The following is a 16,336-nucleotide window of genomic DNA, read 5'->3' as shown; positions in this document are numbered from 1 at the left end:
ACTCAGTAACAGTAGGATGATTTTATGGTCATCTGATTGTATGGTGACAGCGCTGAGAACTGGCTAACACTATGAACTTTGCTGTCAAACTGCTTAATGCTCATCTCTGCTCCTTCCTTGCTTGCTAAGGATGCTGGTCAGTTAGCTTCTCTAAACTTCATCTTCCACAAATGCAGTTATAGTGCAGAGTGTTTTAAAGAGGACTCCAGAGACGGTGTTTTGAAAAGTGCTTGGCACATGGCCAGTAAACTATCTCTCCTAGTCACGAACTGTTTGAGACATCTTCAAGGCCGTTGCTTATTTTTTTTTCCATTTTTTATTTGGTATTTAACTCATTTACATTTCCAATGCTATACCAAAAGTCCCCCATATCCACCCACCCCCACTCCCCTGCCCACCCACTCCCCCTTTTTGGCCCTGGTGTTCCCCTGTACTGGGGCATATAAAGTTTGCAAGTCCAATGGGCCTCTCTTTCCAGTGATGGCCGACTAGGCCATCTTTTGATATATATGCAGCTAGAGTCAAGAGCTCTGGGGTACTGGTTAGTTCATAATGTTGTTCCACCTATAGGGTTGCAGATCCCTTTAGCTCCTTGGCTACTTTCTCTAGCTCCTCCATTGGGAGCCCTATGATCCATCCATTAGCTGACTGTGAGCATCCACTTCTGTGTTTGCTAGGCCCCGGCATAGTCTCACAAGAGACAGCTACATCTGGGTCCTTTCAATAAAATCTTGCTAGTGTATGCAATGGTGTCAGTGTTTGGATGCTGATTATGGGGTGGATCCCTGGATATGGCAGTCTCTACATGGTCCATCCTTTCATCTCAGCTCCAAACTTTGGCTCTGTAACTCCTTCCATGGGTGTTTTGTTCCCAAATCTAAGGAGGGGCATAGTGTCCACACTTCAGTCTTCATTCTTCTTGAGTTTCATGTGTTTAACAAATTATATCTTATATCTTGGGTATCCTAGGTTTGGGGCTAATATCCACTTATCAGTGAATACATATTGTGTGAGTTTCTTTGTGAATGTGTTACCTCACTCAGGATGATGCCCTCCAGGTCCATCCATTTGGCTAGGAACTTCATAAATTCATTCTTTTTAACAGCTGAGTAGTACTCCATTGTGTAGATGTACCACATTTTCTGTATCCATTCCTCTGTTGAGGGGCATCTAGGTTCTTTCCAGCTTCTGGCTATTATAAATAAGGCTGCTATGAACATAGTGGAGCATGTGTCCTTCTTACCTGTTGGGGCATCTTCTGGATATATGCCCAGGAGAGGTATTGCTGGATCCTCCGGTAGTACTATGTCCAGTTTTCTGAGGAACCGCCAGACTGATTTCCAGAGTGGTTGTACAAGCCTGCACTCCCACCAACAATGGAGGAGTGTTCCTCTTTCTCCACATCCACGCCAGCATCTGCTGTCACCTGAATTTTTGATCTTAGCCATTCTGACTGGTGTGAGGTGGAATCTCAGGGTTGTTTTGATTTGCATTTCCCTGATGATTAAGGATGTTGAACATTTTTTCAAGTGCTTCTCTGCCATTCGGTATTCCTCAGGTGAGAATTCTTTGTTCAGTTCTGAGCCCCATTTTTTAATGGGGTTATTTGATTTTCTGAAGTCCACCTTCTTGAGTTCTAATATGTTGGATATTAGTCCCCTATCTGATTTAGGATAGGTAAAGATCCTTTCCCAATCTGTTGGTGGTCTTTTTGTCTTATTGACGGTGTCTTTTGCCTTGCAGAAACTTTGGAGTTTCATTAGGTCCCATTTGTCAATTCTCGATCTTACAGCACAAGCCATTGCTGTTCTCTTCAGGAATTTTTCCCCTGTGCCCATATCTTCAAGGCTTTTCCCCACTTTCTCCTCTATAAGTTTCAGTGTCTCTGGTTTTATGTGAAGTTCCTTGATCCACTTAGATTTGACCTTAGTACAAGGAGATAAGTATGGATCGATTCACATTCTTCTACACGATAACAACCAGTTGTGCCAGCACCAATTGTTGAAAATGCTGTCTTTCTTCCACTGGATGGTTTTAGCTCCCTTGTCGAAGATCAAGTAACCATAGGTGTGTGGGTTCATTTCTGGGTCTTCAATTCTATTCCATTGGTCTACTTGTCTGTCTCTATACCAGTACCATGCAGTTTTTATCACAATTGCTCTGTAGTAAAGCTTTAGGTCTGGCATGGTGATTCCGCCAGAAGTTCTTTTATCCTTGAGAAGACTTTTTGCTATCCTAGGTTTTTTGTTATTCCAGACAAATTTGCAAATTGCTCCTTCCAATTCGTTGAAGAATTGAGTTGGAATTTTGATGGGGATTGCATTGAATCTGTAGATTGCTTTTGGCAAGATAGCCATTTTTACAATGTTGATCCTGCCAATCCATGGCTTCATTAATTGTGTATCATTGTAAACTTAAAAGAGCAGAGTCACTCTCTCTCTCTCTCTCTCTCTCTCTCTCTCTCTCTCTCTCTCTCTCTCTCTCTCTTTTTAATGTACAAATTCAGTGAGAGGGGGAAAAGCAAAGACTCAGCACTGACTCAGCAGCTGCCAGGTCTTTTCACTTCTCTTGGAATCTTTGCATTGATTTTATAAGATGCTCAGTTGGGTTGGACGGGTCATCCTCTGGTAACAAAGATCAGTGGCTGACGGAGCAGGCAATTCTCAGAGGCACTGTTTGTTTGTAGCACTGTAGCTTTATACTTTTTCACATTAGTGCATACTTCCCAGACTGCTCAGAAATGAAAAGAGTATCTGTAAACTCTCCCAAGTTAATGGGTGCATCTTCCAGAACTGATGTGTTAGTTCTACTCATTCCTCATTGGCCCAAACAAACACATAAACTCAAGAAGGAAGAAAAGGCAAAATGCATGGGGAGGTGGGATAAAGTTTTGTTGTACATGCCAGAAGGCAGTTTCCTTCCTTCCTTCCTTCCTTCCTTCCTTCCTTCCTTCCTTCCTTCCTTCCTTCCTTCCTTCCTTCCTTCCTTCCTTCTTTTCTCCCTCCCTCCCTCCCTCCCTCCTCCTCCTTTGCTTCCTCCTCCTCCTCCTTCTTCTTCCCCCCTTTCTCTCTTTGAAGATGAGAATGTGAGGTGCTGGGAGATGTGGCCATCTGAGACAATTTCCTGTTGATAGTTTATGTGCTATTGTGATACACATCCCCCCAGTTCTTTTCTTTTTGTATCTTGTTGCTTCACTTTGACACTGATGCAACACACAATACAACTATGCTATCTTGCTGGTTGTACCTCATAGCATAGTTGGATCCGTGTCCCAGTTTTGAATGAGCCACCGAGACTGCATCATGTACTTCCGTTATTAATATTAAGATAAACATGTTCAATTTCATAGTCCTGTTTTGTTTTGTTTTGTTTGCTTTGCTATTCCAACGTTCTTTAGCACTCCTGAGGCCTGAAGAAGCTCTGTGCACTTCCAGCCCAGCAAAACCATGGCATGGAGTTCAAAGAGAGGCACCAATTAAGCTAAGAACATTTTTCAGATTCAAGGGAGCGTCTGCATTTAGAGCATGGTCTATGGATCAGTGGAGATAGTAGTTCAAAGGGACTAGCCAGTTTAGTAAAGCACCTTGGTTACCCATTAAATTTGCCTTTGTAAATAAAGTGCAGCCCGCTTCCCTTTGATCTTCGGAAGATAGTTCAGCATGCTATACATAGCAGGGAGATGAAAGGAGATGAGGTTGCTTAAAGTGAAATATGCCGCGAGTGATCCACAGCTTGGCAAGTGCTGGGAGAGGCGCAAGTGGTTTGTAAGTAATGTCCTTATTCTACAGTATTTTCATAGGGCCATTGACATTCATTTCAGGATTTTTAAAATTTATATAAATAAACAATGGGCACTGTGGAAAAAAGTTATAAAACATGGGGCATAAATATGATCGATGGTTCATAATCGCCTGCATGTACCTATTTCCTTTCTTTAAAATTACACCTAACTTTCATACTATTTTATCAAGTGTCTGTTGTCAATCTCTTTGCTGGCCAGGGCACTAATATTTTTAAATTTAATAAAAATGCCTCAATAATGTACATTTAAGTTTTTTACTTCCTAGCTGGGTCATGTTTCTGTTGGTAGAGGATAGTGTGTTTAAAATAGAAAATAAAGCAGTTATTGTATTTTCTGTCTCTCTGATCAACTACTTGCTCCCGGTAATGTAGGCACATCCCTTCTCTAAATGTCAAGTTTTGTCTTAGTTTTTAATAACTGCAAGGTGAGATGCCTGCTCATATCTAGCTTTTATTCTGTGTTTTGCAATTTAAAGACACAATGCAAATACAAACAGGGAAGGATAGGACACAGTCACTCGCTTCTAGAAACTTTCTTTTGAACAAATAGACATGATATATAGAAATCAACATTTTATTTTAATCTTTTCTAATGTCTGTTAGCAATTTCCTTTTATTAAAAAATTAAGTTATCTCCAAATTCTGGGTTTTCAATACTTATTGGAGTGCATTTTTTTTAAATAAATGTTTTAAAGTACCTACTGTCAACTGCTTTTATTACTATAAACAGTATCTTCTGCACTTTGCTTCAAACTTAATTTAGAAAATGTTTATATTTGACAGGATATCTTAATGGGCTTAAAATATATTTCTGTATCTTTAAAAATTAGAAGAAAATTGCATATAGACAAAAACACAATTATGTAAGATATTTAAGAGCCATATGTGATAGAAATTGTGGTAACTACACAGAGATGCTGTTTGAGTCTTGGGCAGCTATACACATGTGGTAGTCTGTTATAACAATAAACTTTGCACCAGAAATGCATTTGTACCTGCCCATTACATACTGTGTGTGTGTGTGTGTGTGTGTGTTTGTCTGAGGACTGAACCTAGATCTCACATACACTAGATTTAGTCCTCTTTCACAGAGCTGCAGTTTCAGCCTCAGTCCCTTTTCATATACTAAAGAAAATAAGTGTGAAAGAATCCAGTTTACTAAGAAAAAAAATCTGAAAAAGTTACATACACAATTTAGTTTAATAACCTTTCATATGTAGAATTTATATCTCATTTTAAGTGAAAATAGCTTTATTGATTTTTCTCATTATACTGATAATAGAAGAACATTAATGAAAGAAAACCATAGGCACAATCTAGTCCAAATTAATTTTAACCATTGTGAATCTTACTATCTTGTAACATCTGCAGTTCACATTTTGATGGTTTTATGTAAATTGGAAATATATTCTATTCTTATATAAAATCATTATTTCAAGATAATACTAGACTTATAATGACTTTTCAAGAAGATAATAGTACTTCTGACCTATATTTTATGATGCCAGAAACAAATCCTAGATGACCAATTAAACTTGAATTTTGAATAAGCATTGAATACTTTATTTTCAGCCAGTCCCCCTTGGACATACTAAAAAAAATTAAATAAATAAATCATGGTTTATCCACAATTCAAATTTAAGTGGGTATGCAGAATTTTTACATTTTATGCCTTATTCTTCCAATATGATTTGGTTACCTTAAGTTAGAACAGAGGAGTGAGCATAGAGTTGTAAGTTCACATAGGCTTGACAATGTTGGGCGATGCAAAAACCGACTAGACGTCATATTTTATCAATTCTAAACCACATTTTTTATATTTAACATGATTAAATTACAAGCAGTGTCATTTTCTAATACTGTCTGGACATGAGAACAGACTCATATTTTATTACCTACAGAAACTTGTTACTACTGTTAGTACTGAGGCTGCATGTAGTCGCAATGTTTTCATATGCACATCATTCAACAAGCATTTGGAGGAAAGACTGTGGCTTCTGTTTGTTGGACAAAGTCATGCTTTTGTCCTATTTTGCTAGGTGTTAGGACATGCAATTAACAAAAAAAGGGGAGAAAAGATGTCTAATTAGGAAGAAAGCTCTGCATCTTGCAGCATCTTGGAAATGCTGCAACCTCAATGCGATTGGTGGCACAGAGACAGGGTGTTTTGAACAGCATCAATGCCAATGATGTCCAATTTTTAAAAAAAGTGACTCAATGACTCTGAGTGAGAAATACTACTAGGAATATTTTAGGTGCTTTATTTTCAATTTCCTGCAGATTATAGAGAGACTTAGTGTAGAATCTGTCCAAATAAATGTGGGATGCACTTTAGTAAGCATAGGATAATAAGACTTAACTCCCATCTAGAGAAGTCATCCCAGGAATCACAGTTGATTCAGTGCTTAAGAGCATTTGCTTCTGTTGCAGAGGACCTAGGCTTGGTTTCCAGCACCCACGGGTGGTTCATAACCATTCACCTCCTGAATTTTGTAGGCATCAAACACGTATCACATAACACATGCAGCCAAACTACACACACACACACACACACACACACACACAAATGAATGAATGAATGAAGGAAGGAAGGAAGAAATGAATCTAAACAAATTACCTGGACAAAGAGTTTTATGGTTGAGCAGTAGCCTACCATGTATCTGTCCCTAGGTTTATTCTCCAGAACTTTTTTTTTTTTTTTTCCATTTTTTATTAGGTATTTAGCTCATTTACATTTCCAATGCTATACCAAAAGTCCCCCTTACCCACCCACCCCCACTCCCCTACCCACCCACTCCCCCCCTTTGGCCCTGGCGTTCCCCTGTACCGGGGCACACAAAGTCTGCGTGTCCAATGGGCCTCTCTTTCCAGTGATGGCCGACTAGGCCATCTTTTGATACATATGCAGCTAGAGTCAAGAGCTCAGGGGTACTGGTTAGTTCATAATGTTGTTCCACCTATAGGGTTGAAGATCCCTTTAGCTCCTTGGGTACTTTCTCTAGCTCCTCCATTGGGAGCCCTGTGATCCATCCATTAGCTGACTGTGAGCATCCACTTCTGTGTTTGCTAGGCCCCGGCATAGTCTCACAAGAGACAGCTACATCTGGGTCCTTTCAGTAAAATCTTGCTAGTGTATGCAATGGTGTCAGCATTTGGAAGCTGATTATGGGGTGGATCCCTGGATATGGCAGTCTCTACATGGCCCATCCTTTCATCTCAGCTCCATACTTTGTTTCTGTAACTCCTTCCATGGGTGTTTTGTTCCCACTTCTAAGGAGGGGCATAGTGTCCACACTTCAGTCTTCATTTTTCTTGAGTTTCATGTGTTTAGGAAATTGTATCTTATATCGTGGGTATCCTAGGTTTTGGGCTAGTATCCACTTATCAGTGAGTACATATTGTGTGAGTTCCTTTGTGATTGTGTTACCTCACTCAGGATGATGCTCTCCAGGTCCATCCATTTGGCTAGGAATTTCATAAATTCATTCTTTTTAATAGCTGAGTAGTACTCCATTGTGTAGATGTACCACATTTTCTGTATCCATTCCTCTGTTGAGGGGCATCTGGGTTCTTTCCAGTTTCTGGCTATTATAAATAAGGCTGCTATGAACATAGTGGAGCATGTGTCCTTCTTACCAGTTGGGGCTTCTTCTGGATATATGCCCAGGAGAGGTATTGCTGGATCCTCCGGTAGTACTATGTCCAATTTTCTGAGGAACTGCCAGACTGATTTCCAGAGTGGTTGTACAAGCCTGCAATCCCACCAACAATGGAGGAGTGTTCCTCTTTCTCCACATCCTCGCCAGCATCTGCTGTCACCTGAATTTTTGATCTTAGCCATTCTCACTGGTGTGAGGTGGAATCTCAGGGTTGTTTTGATTTGCATTTCCCTGATGATTAAGGATGTTGAACATTTTTTCAGGTGCTTCTCTGCCATTCGGTATTCCTCAGGTGAGAATTCTTTGTTCAGTTCTGAGCCCCATTTTTTAAGGGGGTTATTTGATTTTCTGAGGTCCACCTTCTTGAGTTCTTTATATATGTTGGATATTAGTCCCCTATCTGATTTAGGATAGGTAAAGATCCTTTCCCAGTCTGTTGGTGGTCTTTTTGTCTTATAGACAGTGTCTTTTGCCTTGCAGAAACTTTGGAGTTTCATTAGGTCCCATTTGTCAATTCTCGATCTTACAGCACAAGCCATTGCTGTTCTGTTCAGGAATTTTTCCCCTGTGCCCATATCTTCAAGGCTTTTCCCCACTTTCTCCTCTATAAGTTTCAGTGTCTCTGGTTTTATGTGAAGTTCCTTGATCCACTTAGATTTGACCTTAGTACAAGGAGATAAGTATGGATCGATTCGCATTCTTCTACATGATAACAACCAGTTGTGCCAGCACCAATTGTTGAAAATGCTGTCTTTCTTCCACTGGATGGTTTTGGCTCCCTTGTCGAAGATCAAGTGACCATAGGTGTGTGGGTTCATTTCTGGGTCTTCAATTCTATTCCATTGGTCCACTTGTCTGTCTCTATACCAGTACCATGCAGTTTTTATCACAATTGCTCTGTAGTAAAGCTTTAGGTCAGGCATGGTGATTCCACCAGAGGTTCTTTTATCCTTGAGAAGAGTTTTTGCTATCCTCGGTTTTTTGTTATTCCAGATGAATTTGCAAATTGCTCCTTCTAATTCGTTGAAGAATTGAGTTGGAATTTTAATGGGGATTGCATTGAATCTGTAGATTGCTTTTGGCAAGATAGCCATTTTTACAATGTTGGTCCTGCCAATCCATGAGCATGGGAGATCTTTCCATCTTCTGAGATCTTCTTTAATTTCTTTCTTCAGGGACTTGAAGTTTTTATCATACAGATCTTTCACTTCCTTCGTTAGAGTCACACCGAGATATTTTATATTATTTGTGGCTATTGAGAAGGGTGTTGTTTCCCTAATTTCTTTCTCAGCCTGTTTATTCTTTGTGTAGAGAAAGGCCATTGACTTGTTTGAGTTAATTTTATATCCAGCTACTTCACCGAAGCTGTTTATCAGGTTTAGGAGTTCTCTGTTGGAATTTTTAGGGTCACTTATATATACTATCATATCATCTGCAAAAAGTGATATTTTGACTTCCTCTTTTCCAATTTGTATCCCCTTGATCTCCTTTTGTTGTCGAATTGCTCTGGCTAATACTTCAAGTACTATGTTGAAAAGGTAGGGAGAAAGTGGGCAGCCTTGTCTAGTCCCTGATTTTAGTGGGATTGCTTCCAGCTTCTCTCCATTTACTTTGATGTTGGCTACTGGTTTGCTGTAGATTGCTTTTATCATGTTTAGGTATTGGCCTTGAATTCCTGATCTTTCCAGAACTTTTATCATGAATGGGTGTTGGATCTTGTCAAATGCTTTTTCTGCATCTAACGAGATGATCATGTGGTTTTTGTCTTTGAGTTTGTTTATATAATGGATTACATTGATGGATTTTCGTATATTAAACCATCCCTGCATCCCTGGAATAAAACCTACTTGGTCAGGATGGATGATTGCTTTAATGTGTTCTTGGATTCGGTTAGCGAGAATTTTATTAAGAATTTTTGCATCGATGTTCATAAGAGAAATTGGTCTGAAGTTCTCTATCTTTGTTGGATCTTTCTGTGGTTTAGGTATCAGAGTAATAGTGGCTTCATAAAATGAGTTGGGTAGAATACCTTCTACTTCTATCTTGTGAAAAAGTTTGTGCAGAACTGGAGTTAGATCTTCTTTGAAGGTCTGATAGAACTCTGCACTAAACCCGTCTGGTCCTGGGCTTTTTTTGGCTGGGAGACTATTAATAACTGCTTCTATTTCTTTAGGGGATATGGGACTGTTTAGAAGGTCAACTTGATCCTGATTCAACTTTGGTACCTGGTATCTGTCCAGAAATTTGTCCATTTCGTCCAGGTTTTCCAGTTTTGTTGAGTATAGCCTTTTGTAGAAGGATCTGATGGTGTTTTGGATTTCTTCAGGATCTGTTGTTATGTCTCCCTTTTCATTTCTGATTTTGTTAATTAGGATTTTGTCCCTGTGCCCTTTAGTGAGTCTAGCTAAGGGTTTATCTATCTTGTTGATTTTCTCAAAGAACCAACTCCTCGTTTGGTTAATTCTTTGAATAGTTCTTCTTGTTTCCACTTGGTTGATTTCACCCCTGAGTTTGATTATTTCCTGCCGTCTACTCCTCTTGGGTGAATTCTCCAGAACTTTTATTCAAAACTAGGCAAGCAAGGACACAAACAAATCAGTACGTAATATTGTCACGTTTTTATTAACAAAGTTTTATGTTCGCTAACAAAACACAAACTCAAGTTCTATGCAAGGCTTATCAGAAAGTGAGCTGGAGACTTAGCTTGGTTAATGGAATTCTTGGCTGGTATGGAAACTCTGGTGTGGATTCTTGCATTGCATCATCCAGATAAGGTAGACTCTAAAAGTAACTTCAGCAATTGGAAGGGGACCGAATGGAGGCCATCAGATTAGATAGTCAAGGTCATTTTCAGTTACATAGCAAGTTCAGGGCCAGCCTCAGGTACATAAAATCTTTTCTCTTTTTCAAAGAATCATACAAGACAGTAGATCAATAAGAAGTTGGAGTAAATGAAACACAGTATTTGATAGTGATTTGTTTAAAGTGATATTAAGTTGTGAAAAATGTGTAAGTCTCTCTTGGTATAGCTTTCCTAAACCTATTCAATAATGAGACTCTGTGATATGTAACATATTTTAATCCTTAGAAATAATATTCAGTAGGACTTCATTTTGGAGACGCATGTCATACATGCCCATTGTGATGCTAGGATCTCATAATGGGGTCAACACCAAGAAGAAATTGAGACTGAATGGAAATTAAAATAGAGATCCATCTTTTCTTTATTGTCCATTAATCTATTTAGTCTGCTTGTTTTCTTTTTGAGATTATATTTTAATTATAATATTTCTCCCCTTCTCTTTGTTTCCTTCAAACTCTCCCAGATGCCCTTCCCTAGTCTCCTTTCAATCCATGACCTCTTTATTCAATGATTATCATTAGATGCATGCATGTATATATTCCCAAATACAACCAGCTCACTCTACATAATGTTATCTGTATGTATGTTTTCAGGACTGACTGTTTAGCATTGGGCAGCCAATTAGTGTGTGTTCCCTGGGGATGACCACCTCTCCCACTCCCAGATCCCCTCAGTTGTCTGTAGTTGTTTGTCTTAATCCAAGAAGTGCTGGTTTCACAGTGGGTTGATTAAGGAAACCCATAGATGATATTAAAATAGATGTTTCAAAAACAGTCCAATCGTGTGACATCTGCAATTGCTGCTGACAGGTAAAGAAATGCAATGAAGAGAGCACGTTAAAGTCAAACTTTAAATGAAACAATCTTAGCAATGAATATGTAATTTCATGTCTCCTGTCCAGTACCTCATCACAGTATGTACATAGTCTAGCAATAATGATTCAACGACTCGAAAGGAGGTAGGACAGAGGTATGGTAAACAGACAACTGTTAGAGCATTTAGATAGTGAAGTCCTGGCTTATCAGTAGAAGATCATATCTTCCCTCTCCTGATTATTCTCTACATAAACCTCTTTGCGCATCTATGGTGAGTTTGCATGGACACTAGAAGGGAATCCCCATTCCTGATTTGGAATTGAAGGAGTTTTAGGGACAGACATTGGATCAAAAAAGAGACAAGCAAAAACTTATTGTAGACAAACTCACTCATTGTAGAAACATGGAAAGATGAGAAACAGAGTTCCTGACTTCTTGTTGCAGAAGCAGTGCTCAGCTCCTACCTGGTCTCTGAGCAGATCTCATACCCTTTGTTTCTCCTTCTTGTTTTTCTTCCTCTTTGTACTTCCTTTCCTCTTCTCCCTCTCCCTCCCTTCCTTCCCTCTCTCCCTCCCTCCCTCCCTCCCTCCCTCCCTCCTTCCTTCCTTCCTTCCTTCCTTCCTTCCTTCCTTCCTTCCTTCTTCTATCTCTTATCCCTTTCTTCCCCATATTTCAAGTCATTCTTCCTACATGATGTACATATTTTGATCTTATCTACTGCCTTGTGTTTAGGGGCCTACCTTTGGAGGTAGTAGCTGAGATTGAATGTTATACTAGTAACAGGTGAGACAGTTTAGTGCATTGGAAAAGCATTATCAAGTTCACTGTGTCTCATAGCTAAAGCTTTGCCTTTTATCCATTCCATGTAAACAATAAAGCTGGCATTGTGAGCTTTATCTGTATTTGCTTTTTACTCTATATTGAACTGTTAGAAAAGGAAATAGTATCACTTATTTTATTATCTCAGACTGATGTCATTAATTATCCAAGTGTGCCTCTAACTTTTCTTCTTCTGATCCTATGAATGGTACCCTTGAATGGTAACTTGAGTCATTACAAGGCTTGTTTCTAAGAAAAAAATGTGCATCGATTTTAAGTGTCTGGATTCCGTGTCACTTAAGTTCCTCATTCTGTAAATGGGCATTTGATTCCATACTTCACTTTTAGGAGCCTGGTTAATATATTTCCGTCCACAAGAGAAAGGTCAGTTTACCGATGACCTTGAGATTTTTAAGCCTAATAGGCAAAGTTGCAAGAGATTTCAGAATTCAATCTGATAGGTTTTTAATATCAGGAAGAGTTGTATGATTTGATCAGTGTGAGAAAATGCATGATTTCTTTACACTCAAATATATTCACTCTGAGGTGTCAATTATATTTACTTACCTCGAGAACTGGAAAAAAAAATCAAGTAAAATCAGAAATATGGTTAGCTGGTTGAAAGTTAATAGGCTTTAAACTGACTTGAAATTGGATAATGATATGATTCACTTCTAATGTACATGACATACATGAGTTTACTCCCTTTCTACTTTTGAAGTTCTTATTCTAGTGTTGGTAATCAATCTATGGAACTCACCAATGTTTTTGTATCATAGACACGGTACAGTCTTGTCCTAGGTCTAGTCTCCAATTTTTGAGAAGCTCTAAAAATTGTGGTGGGTGGAGATGGCTTGGTGGGTAAAGAGCTAGACTTGAGTTTGGGTCCCCAGGAGCCATGTCAGAGCTGGTGTCATCTGTAAACCCAGCCATGAAGGAATGAGGAGAGGGTGCCCCTTGGAGTCCACTGGCCAACTAGCCTAGCCAGTCAAGCAAGTCCAGGTTCAATGAGGGAATCTGTCTACAAAACAAAGCAGAGTGAGACAGAGGAATACACCCAACATTTCCCTTTGGCCTCCGTACACAGGTACCCACACACACTTGTGCACAGCCATGCATTCAGCACACACATACAAAGATATGAAAAAATTCACGAAATGTTGTGAGTTTCTTCTAGGAAAAGGTTACTGTTGGTAGGCTTTTATAACAGTGTCTTGCTATTCAGTCTAGATCAGTGGTTCTGAACCTGTGGATCATGACCCCTTTGGGGGCCATCTATCAGCTACCCTGCATATCAAATATTTACCTTACAATTCATAACAGTATCAAATTACAGTTATAAAGTAGTAACACAATGATTTTAGCATGGGGTGGGGGGCAGTCACCACAACCTGAGAAACTGAATTAAAAGGTTACATTGCCAGGAAGGCTGGAAATCACTAGTAGACTTTTCTCACACTCCTGATCTATCTGCACTCTCCTCCCTAGTGTTAGGCATCGCAGTGAGCTTGGCAATACATTTTTTTTCCATGTCTAGGAAGATCTAGATTTAATTTTAGGAAGGTTCAAGGGAAACAAAACACAATATAAAATTTACATTAACTGCTATAAGAAATGTTTGGGTTGCATAAAATATTTTAATTCATTGGAATCCTGATCTTGTATTATTTAAAAATTCCTAATTGAGAATCAATCTGGAATTGTGCAGCTGGATTGAATATAATTAAGGGTATATATGGAATCTGAACATTTGAAGACAAAACCAGCCTAAAAGTTTTCTTCATACATATTGTTCAATATTTAAGAAAGTTTATTAGATAACTTATGTACATATAGAAAACATGAGTATATAAAATATATTAATACAGTTTAAAATTAAAAAAGAATTTAATTATTGGGGTTTATAACTGGTTCCTGATAATAATTAAAGGCATTTTAAAAGTGACTAAATTTTCCATTTGTATGAATGGAGTTATAATGATTATAAAGTGAACTTAAATTATAAGGAACTAATGCTTTTATTTATATCTTTAACAAACTGAATATTTTAAAAGCCAATATAATCTACTAATGACTTTTTCTACAGAGTCACGTTGAGAAAAACAAGCTCTCATCTAAGTATCCACTTACCACTCAAGCAAATCAAGTATCTACAGTAAAAACAAACAAACAAACAAGAATGAGGCTCCTGTGTACATTACATCATGGGAATTCACTAAAATATCGCCATCTCAGGATGAATCTTGGGAAACAGATAACTGACCTCTAACACACTACAGTCTCTCCACATTATTAGCATTATTTTTTCCCCTGTGGAATTTCTACAATTGCCTTAGTGCTTTATTAAAACACATTATTCCTTTGAGAACTACATATTTTAAAACACAGCATATTATTGAGATTAAACATACATTCTCAGGGTTTGTGGGTTAAAAACACCCCCTGACTTTTAAGAAGACTCATGCTCAGTTTCCAGAGCTCAGAGAGCAGCTCACAAAGGTCTGTAGCAACAGTCCCAGGGGATCCAGTGCTGCCTTCTGGTCTCCACAGGCCCCCACATGGAGCATTACCTATTTTTGCATTACTTTACTGGGTTCTATTATCTACCACCTTTCCAACCCTCATTCCATCCTGATACCTTCCACCACCCATCCCACCAACCCTAGGTAGGAGAGAAAGAAGGTTAGAGTGGAAGGGGCTCATAGACCTCTTTAGACAACTTCCTACTAATTGGGGACCTTGAGTTCCTTGGGGCAAGTCCAGTCTCTGAAGTCGGGATATCTCCAACCAGCAATCCAGCAAAACCAGCAAACTAGCAATCCAGCAAAAGCAAAGACAGCTGCAGGAACCAGCAACAACAGCAGGGACCAGCAGCGGAGGCAGCAGCAGAGGTAGCAGCCTCCACAGGCTCTCTCCTGGCTCTCACATTTATACCCTCTCAAGAGTCTCCAAAATTCAAAACATAAACTGTCTGTAACTGATAAAAACCATGTCCTTCCTAGGGCACGAGGCAATCATAGTTAGCAGCTTTGGATGGTCTGAAGCAGTCCGATATCCCACACCTGGGATTAAAAGGAAAACACATTCACATAGCACAACTGTGTTTTTACAGAAGCCAACAATTCTCCCATGCCTTCATGTGGTACACATTAGCTGATATAGGCACACACACGCACACACACACACGCACACGCACGTGCACGCGCACATGCACATGTGTACTCACACAAGTAAATAGAATTTTAAAACCCACATATCCTTTGAGTGGTATTTACTGGTTTCAAAAGTTTCCCAAAAGTCAGCTTTGGTAATAATGAAAAAGGCTTAAGGGAGCCTTTGCCAGTTCTCTGGCTCTCCGTGTGATGGATGGATAGATGACTAGATATAAAGAAGCCGACCTTGTGAGTTTCAGGTGAAGCTCGTGCTCATTTTCAGAACTTGAACAGGATAGAGAGCTTTAACGTCCTACCTTTCTAATCCAATGATAACGCATTATCGTTTCATAGCTGACTTAGTGGATAACGGATGGCATTTTGTTTGTGTTTTTAGTGTACCCAGAGCATTTCACACACTAGAAAGGTGTGTTACCACTAAGTCACATTTCCAGTTCAGATATGATTCTGATGGTTGCATGCAAAATGGGGTTAATTTAGTGCAGAGCTGTCTGTCTGTCTGTCTGTCTCTGCCTCCCTCCCTCCCTCTTTTCCCCTTGCTCCCTCTCCCCCCTCTCTGTCTCTATGTCTCTCTCTCTCTCTCTCTCTCTCTCTCTCTCTCTCTCTCTCTGCATGTACAGAATCAACTACCTTGTCAGTATTCTGCAGCTGTGAATTGTGGCTGACTGCCAAACAGAGGCTCCATAGACTTTTGTACAAAGATAGGTGATGATCTGCATAGTGTGAAAGATCCCCTGCCAGAGCTCTGCCTTCAGACTTCATGGGGTGGAAGCCTTACACAAACACCCAGAGATCCCACACTTATTACAACGAGGGAAGTCTGTGAGCCCAACAATTACCCACATAGACTTTTGGAGATGTTTACTTAGTTCTTTAGGACTTCTTCCCTTCATCAACCATATTCCCAGGTATTTTGGTCACAGAACGACTGAATGCCTGTTTACGTCCCTTCCGGCCTCATAATCATTTGAGCGGAACAATCAGAGTTTGAATTGTTTATGGAACCTGAAAAAAAAAAGCCTACCTTTCACATATTGTTGTGATCGGTGTAGTTCCGATGTGGCATTCTGTGTCAAGTGGCATTCTGCGTCAAGGCATGACTCCAGACTACATTCACATAGCAAACAGGATTGTCTAGATTTGAAAAGGTGTGGTTATCAAAGACATTGACAAGACGACTCTGGAATATAAAAGGGAAATCAATAC

The 16,336-nt window shown here is 39.4% G+C and overlaps 1 protein-coding gene across 2 annotated transcripts in view; it reads left to right on the top strand.

The window, feature by feature from the left end:
• The first annotated feature begins 3,697 nt into the window (after positions 1-3,697).
• Tspan12 (tetraspanin 12) overlaps positions 3,698-16,336 on the top strand; it is a 108,206-nt gene continuing 95,567 nt past the window's right edge. Inside the window, exon 1 of one of the 2 annotated variants that reach the window (XM_017321602.2) lies at positions 3,698-3,764. The gene's annotated coding sequence lies outside the window, so the exon portion shown is untranslated. The remainder of the gene's footprint in view (positions 3,765-16,336) is intronic. The other variant, XM_030255427.1, reaches the window with a different exon arrangement.

Source organism: Mus musculus, chromosome 6, assembly GCF_000001635.26.
Source record: "Mus musculus strain C57BL/6J chromosome 6, GRCm38.p6 C57BL/6J".
In the NCBI taxonomy this organism is placed as follows: Eukaryota; Metazoa; Chordata; class Mammalia; order Rodentia; family Muridae; genus Mus; species Mus musculus.
This window is presented reverse-complemented; position numbering and strand designations above follow the sequence as displayed.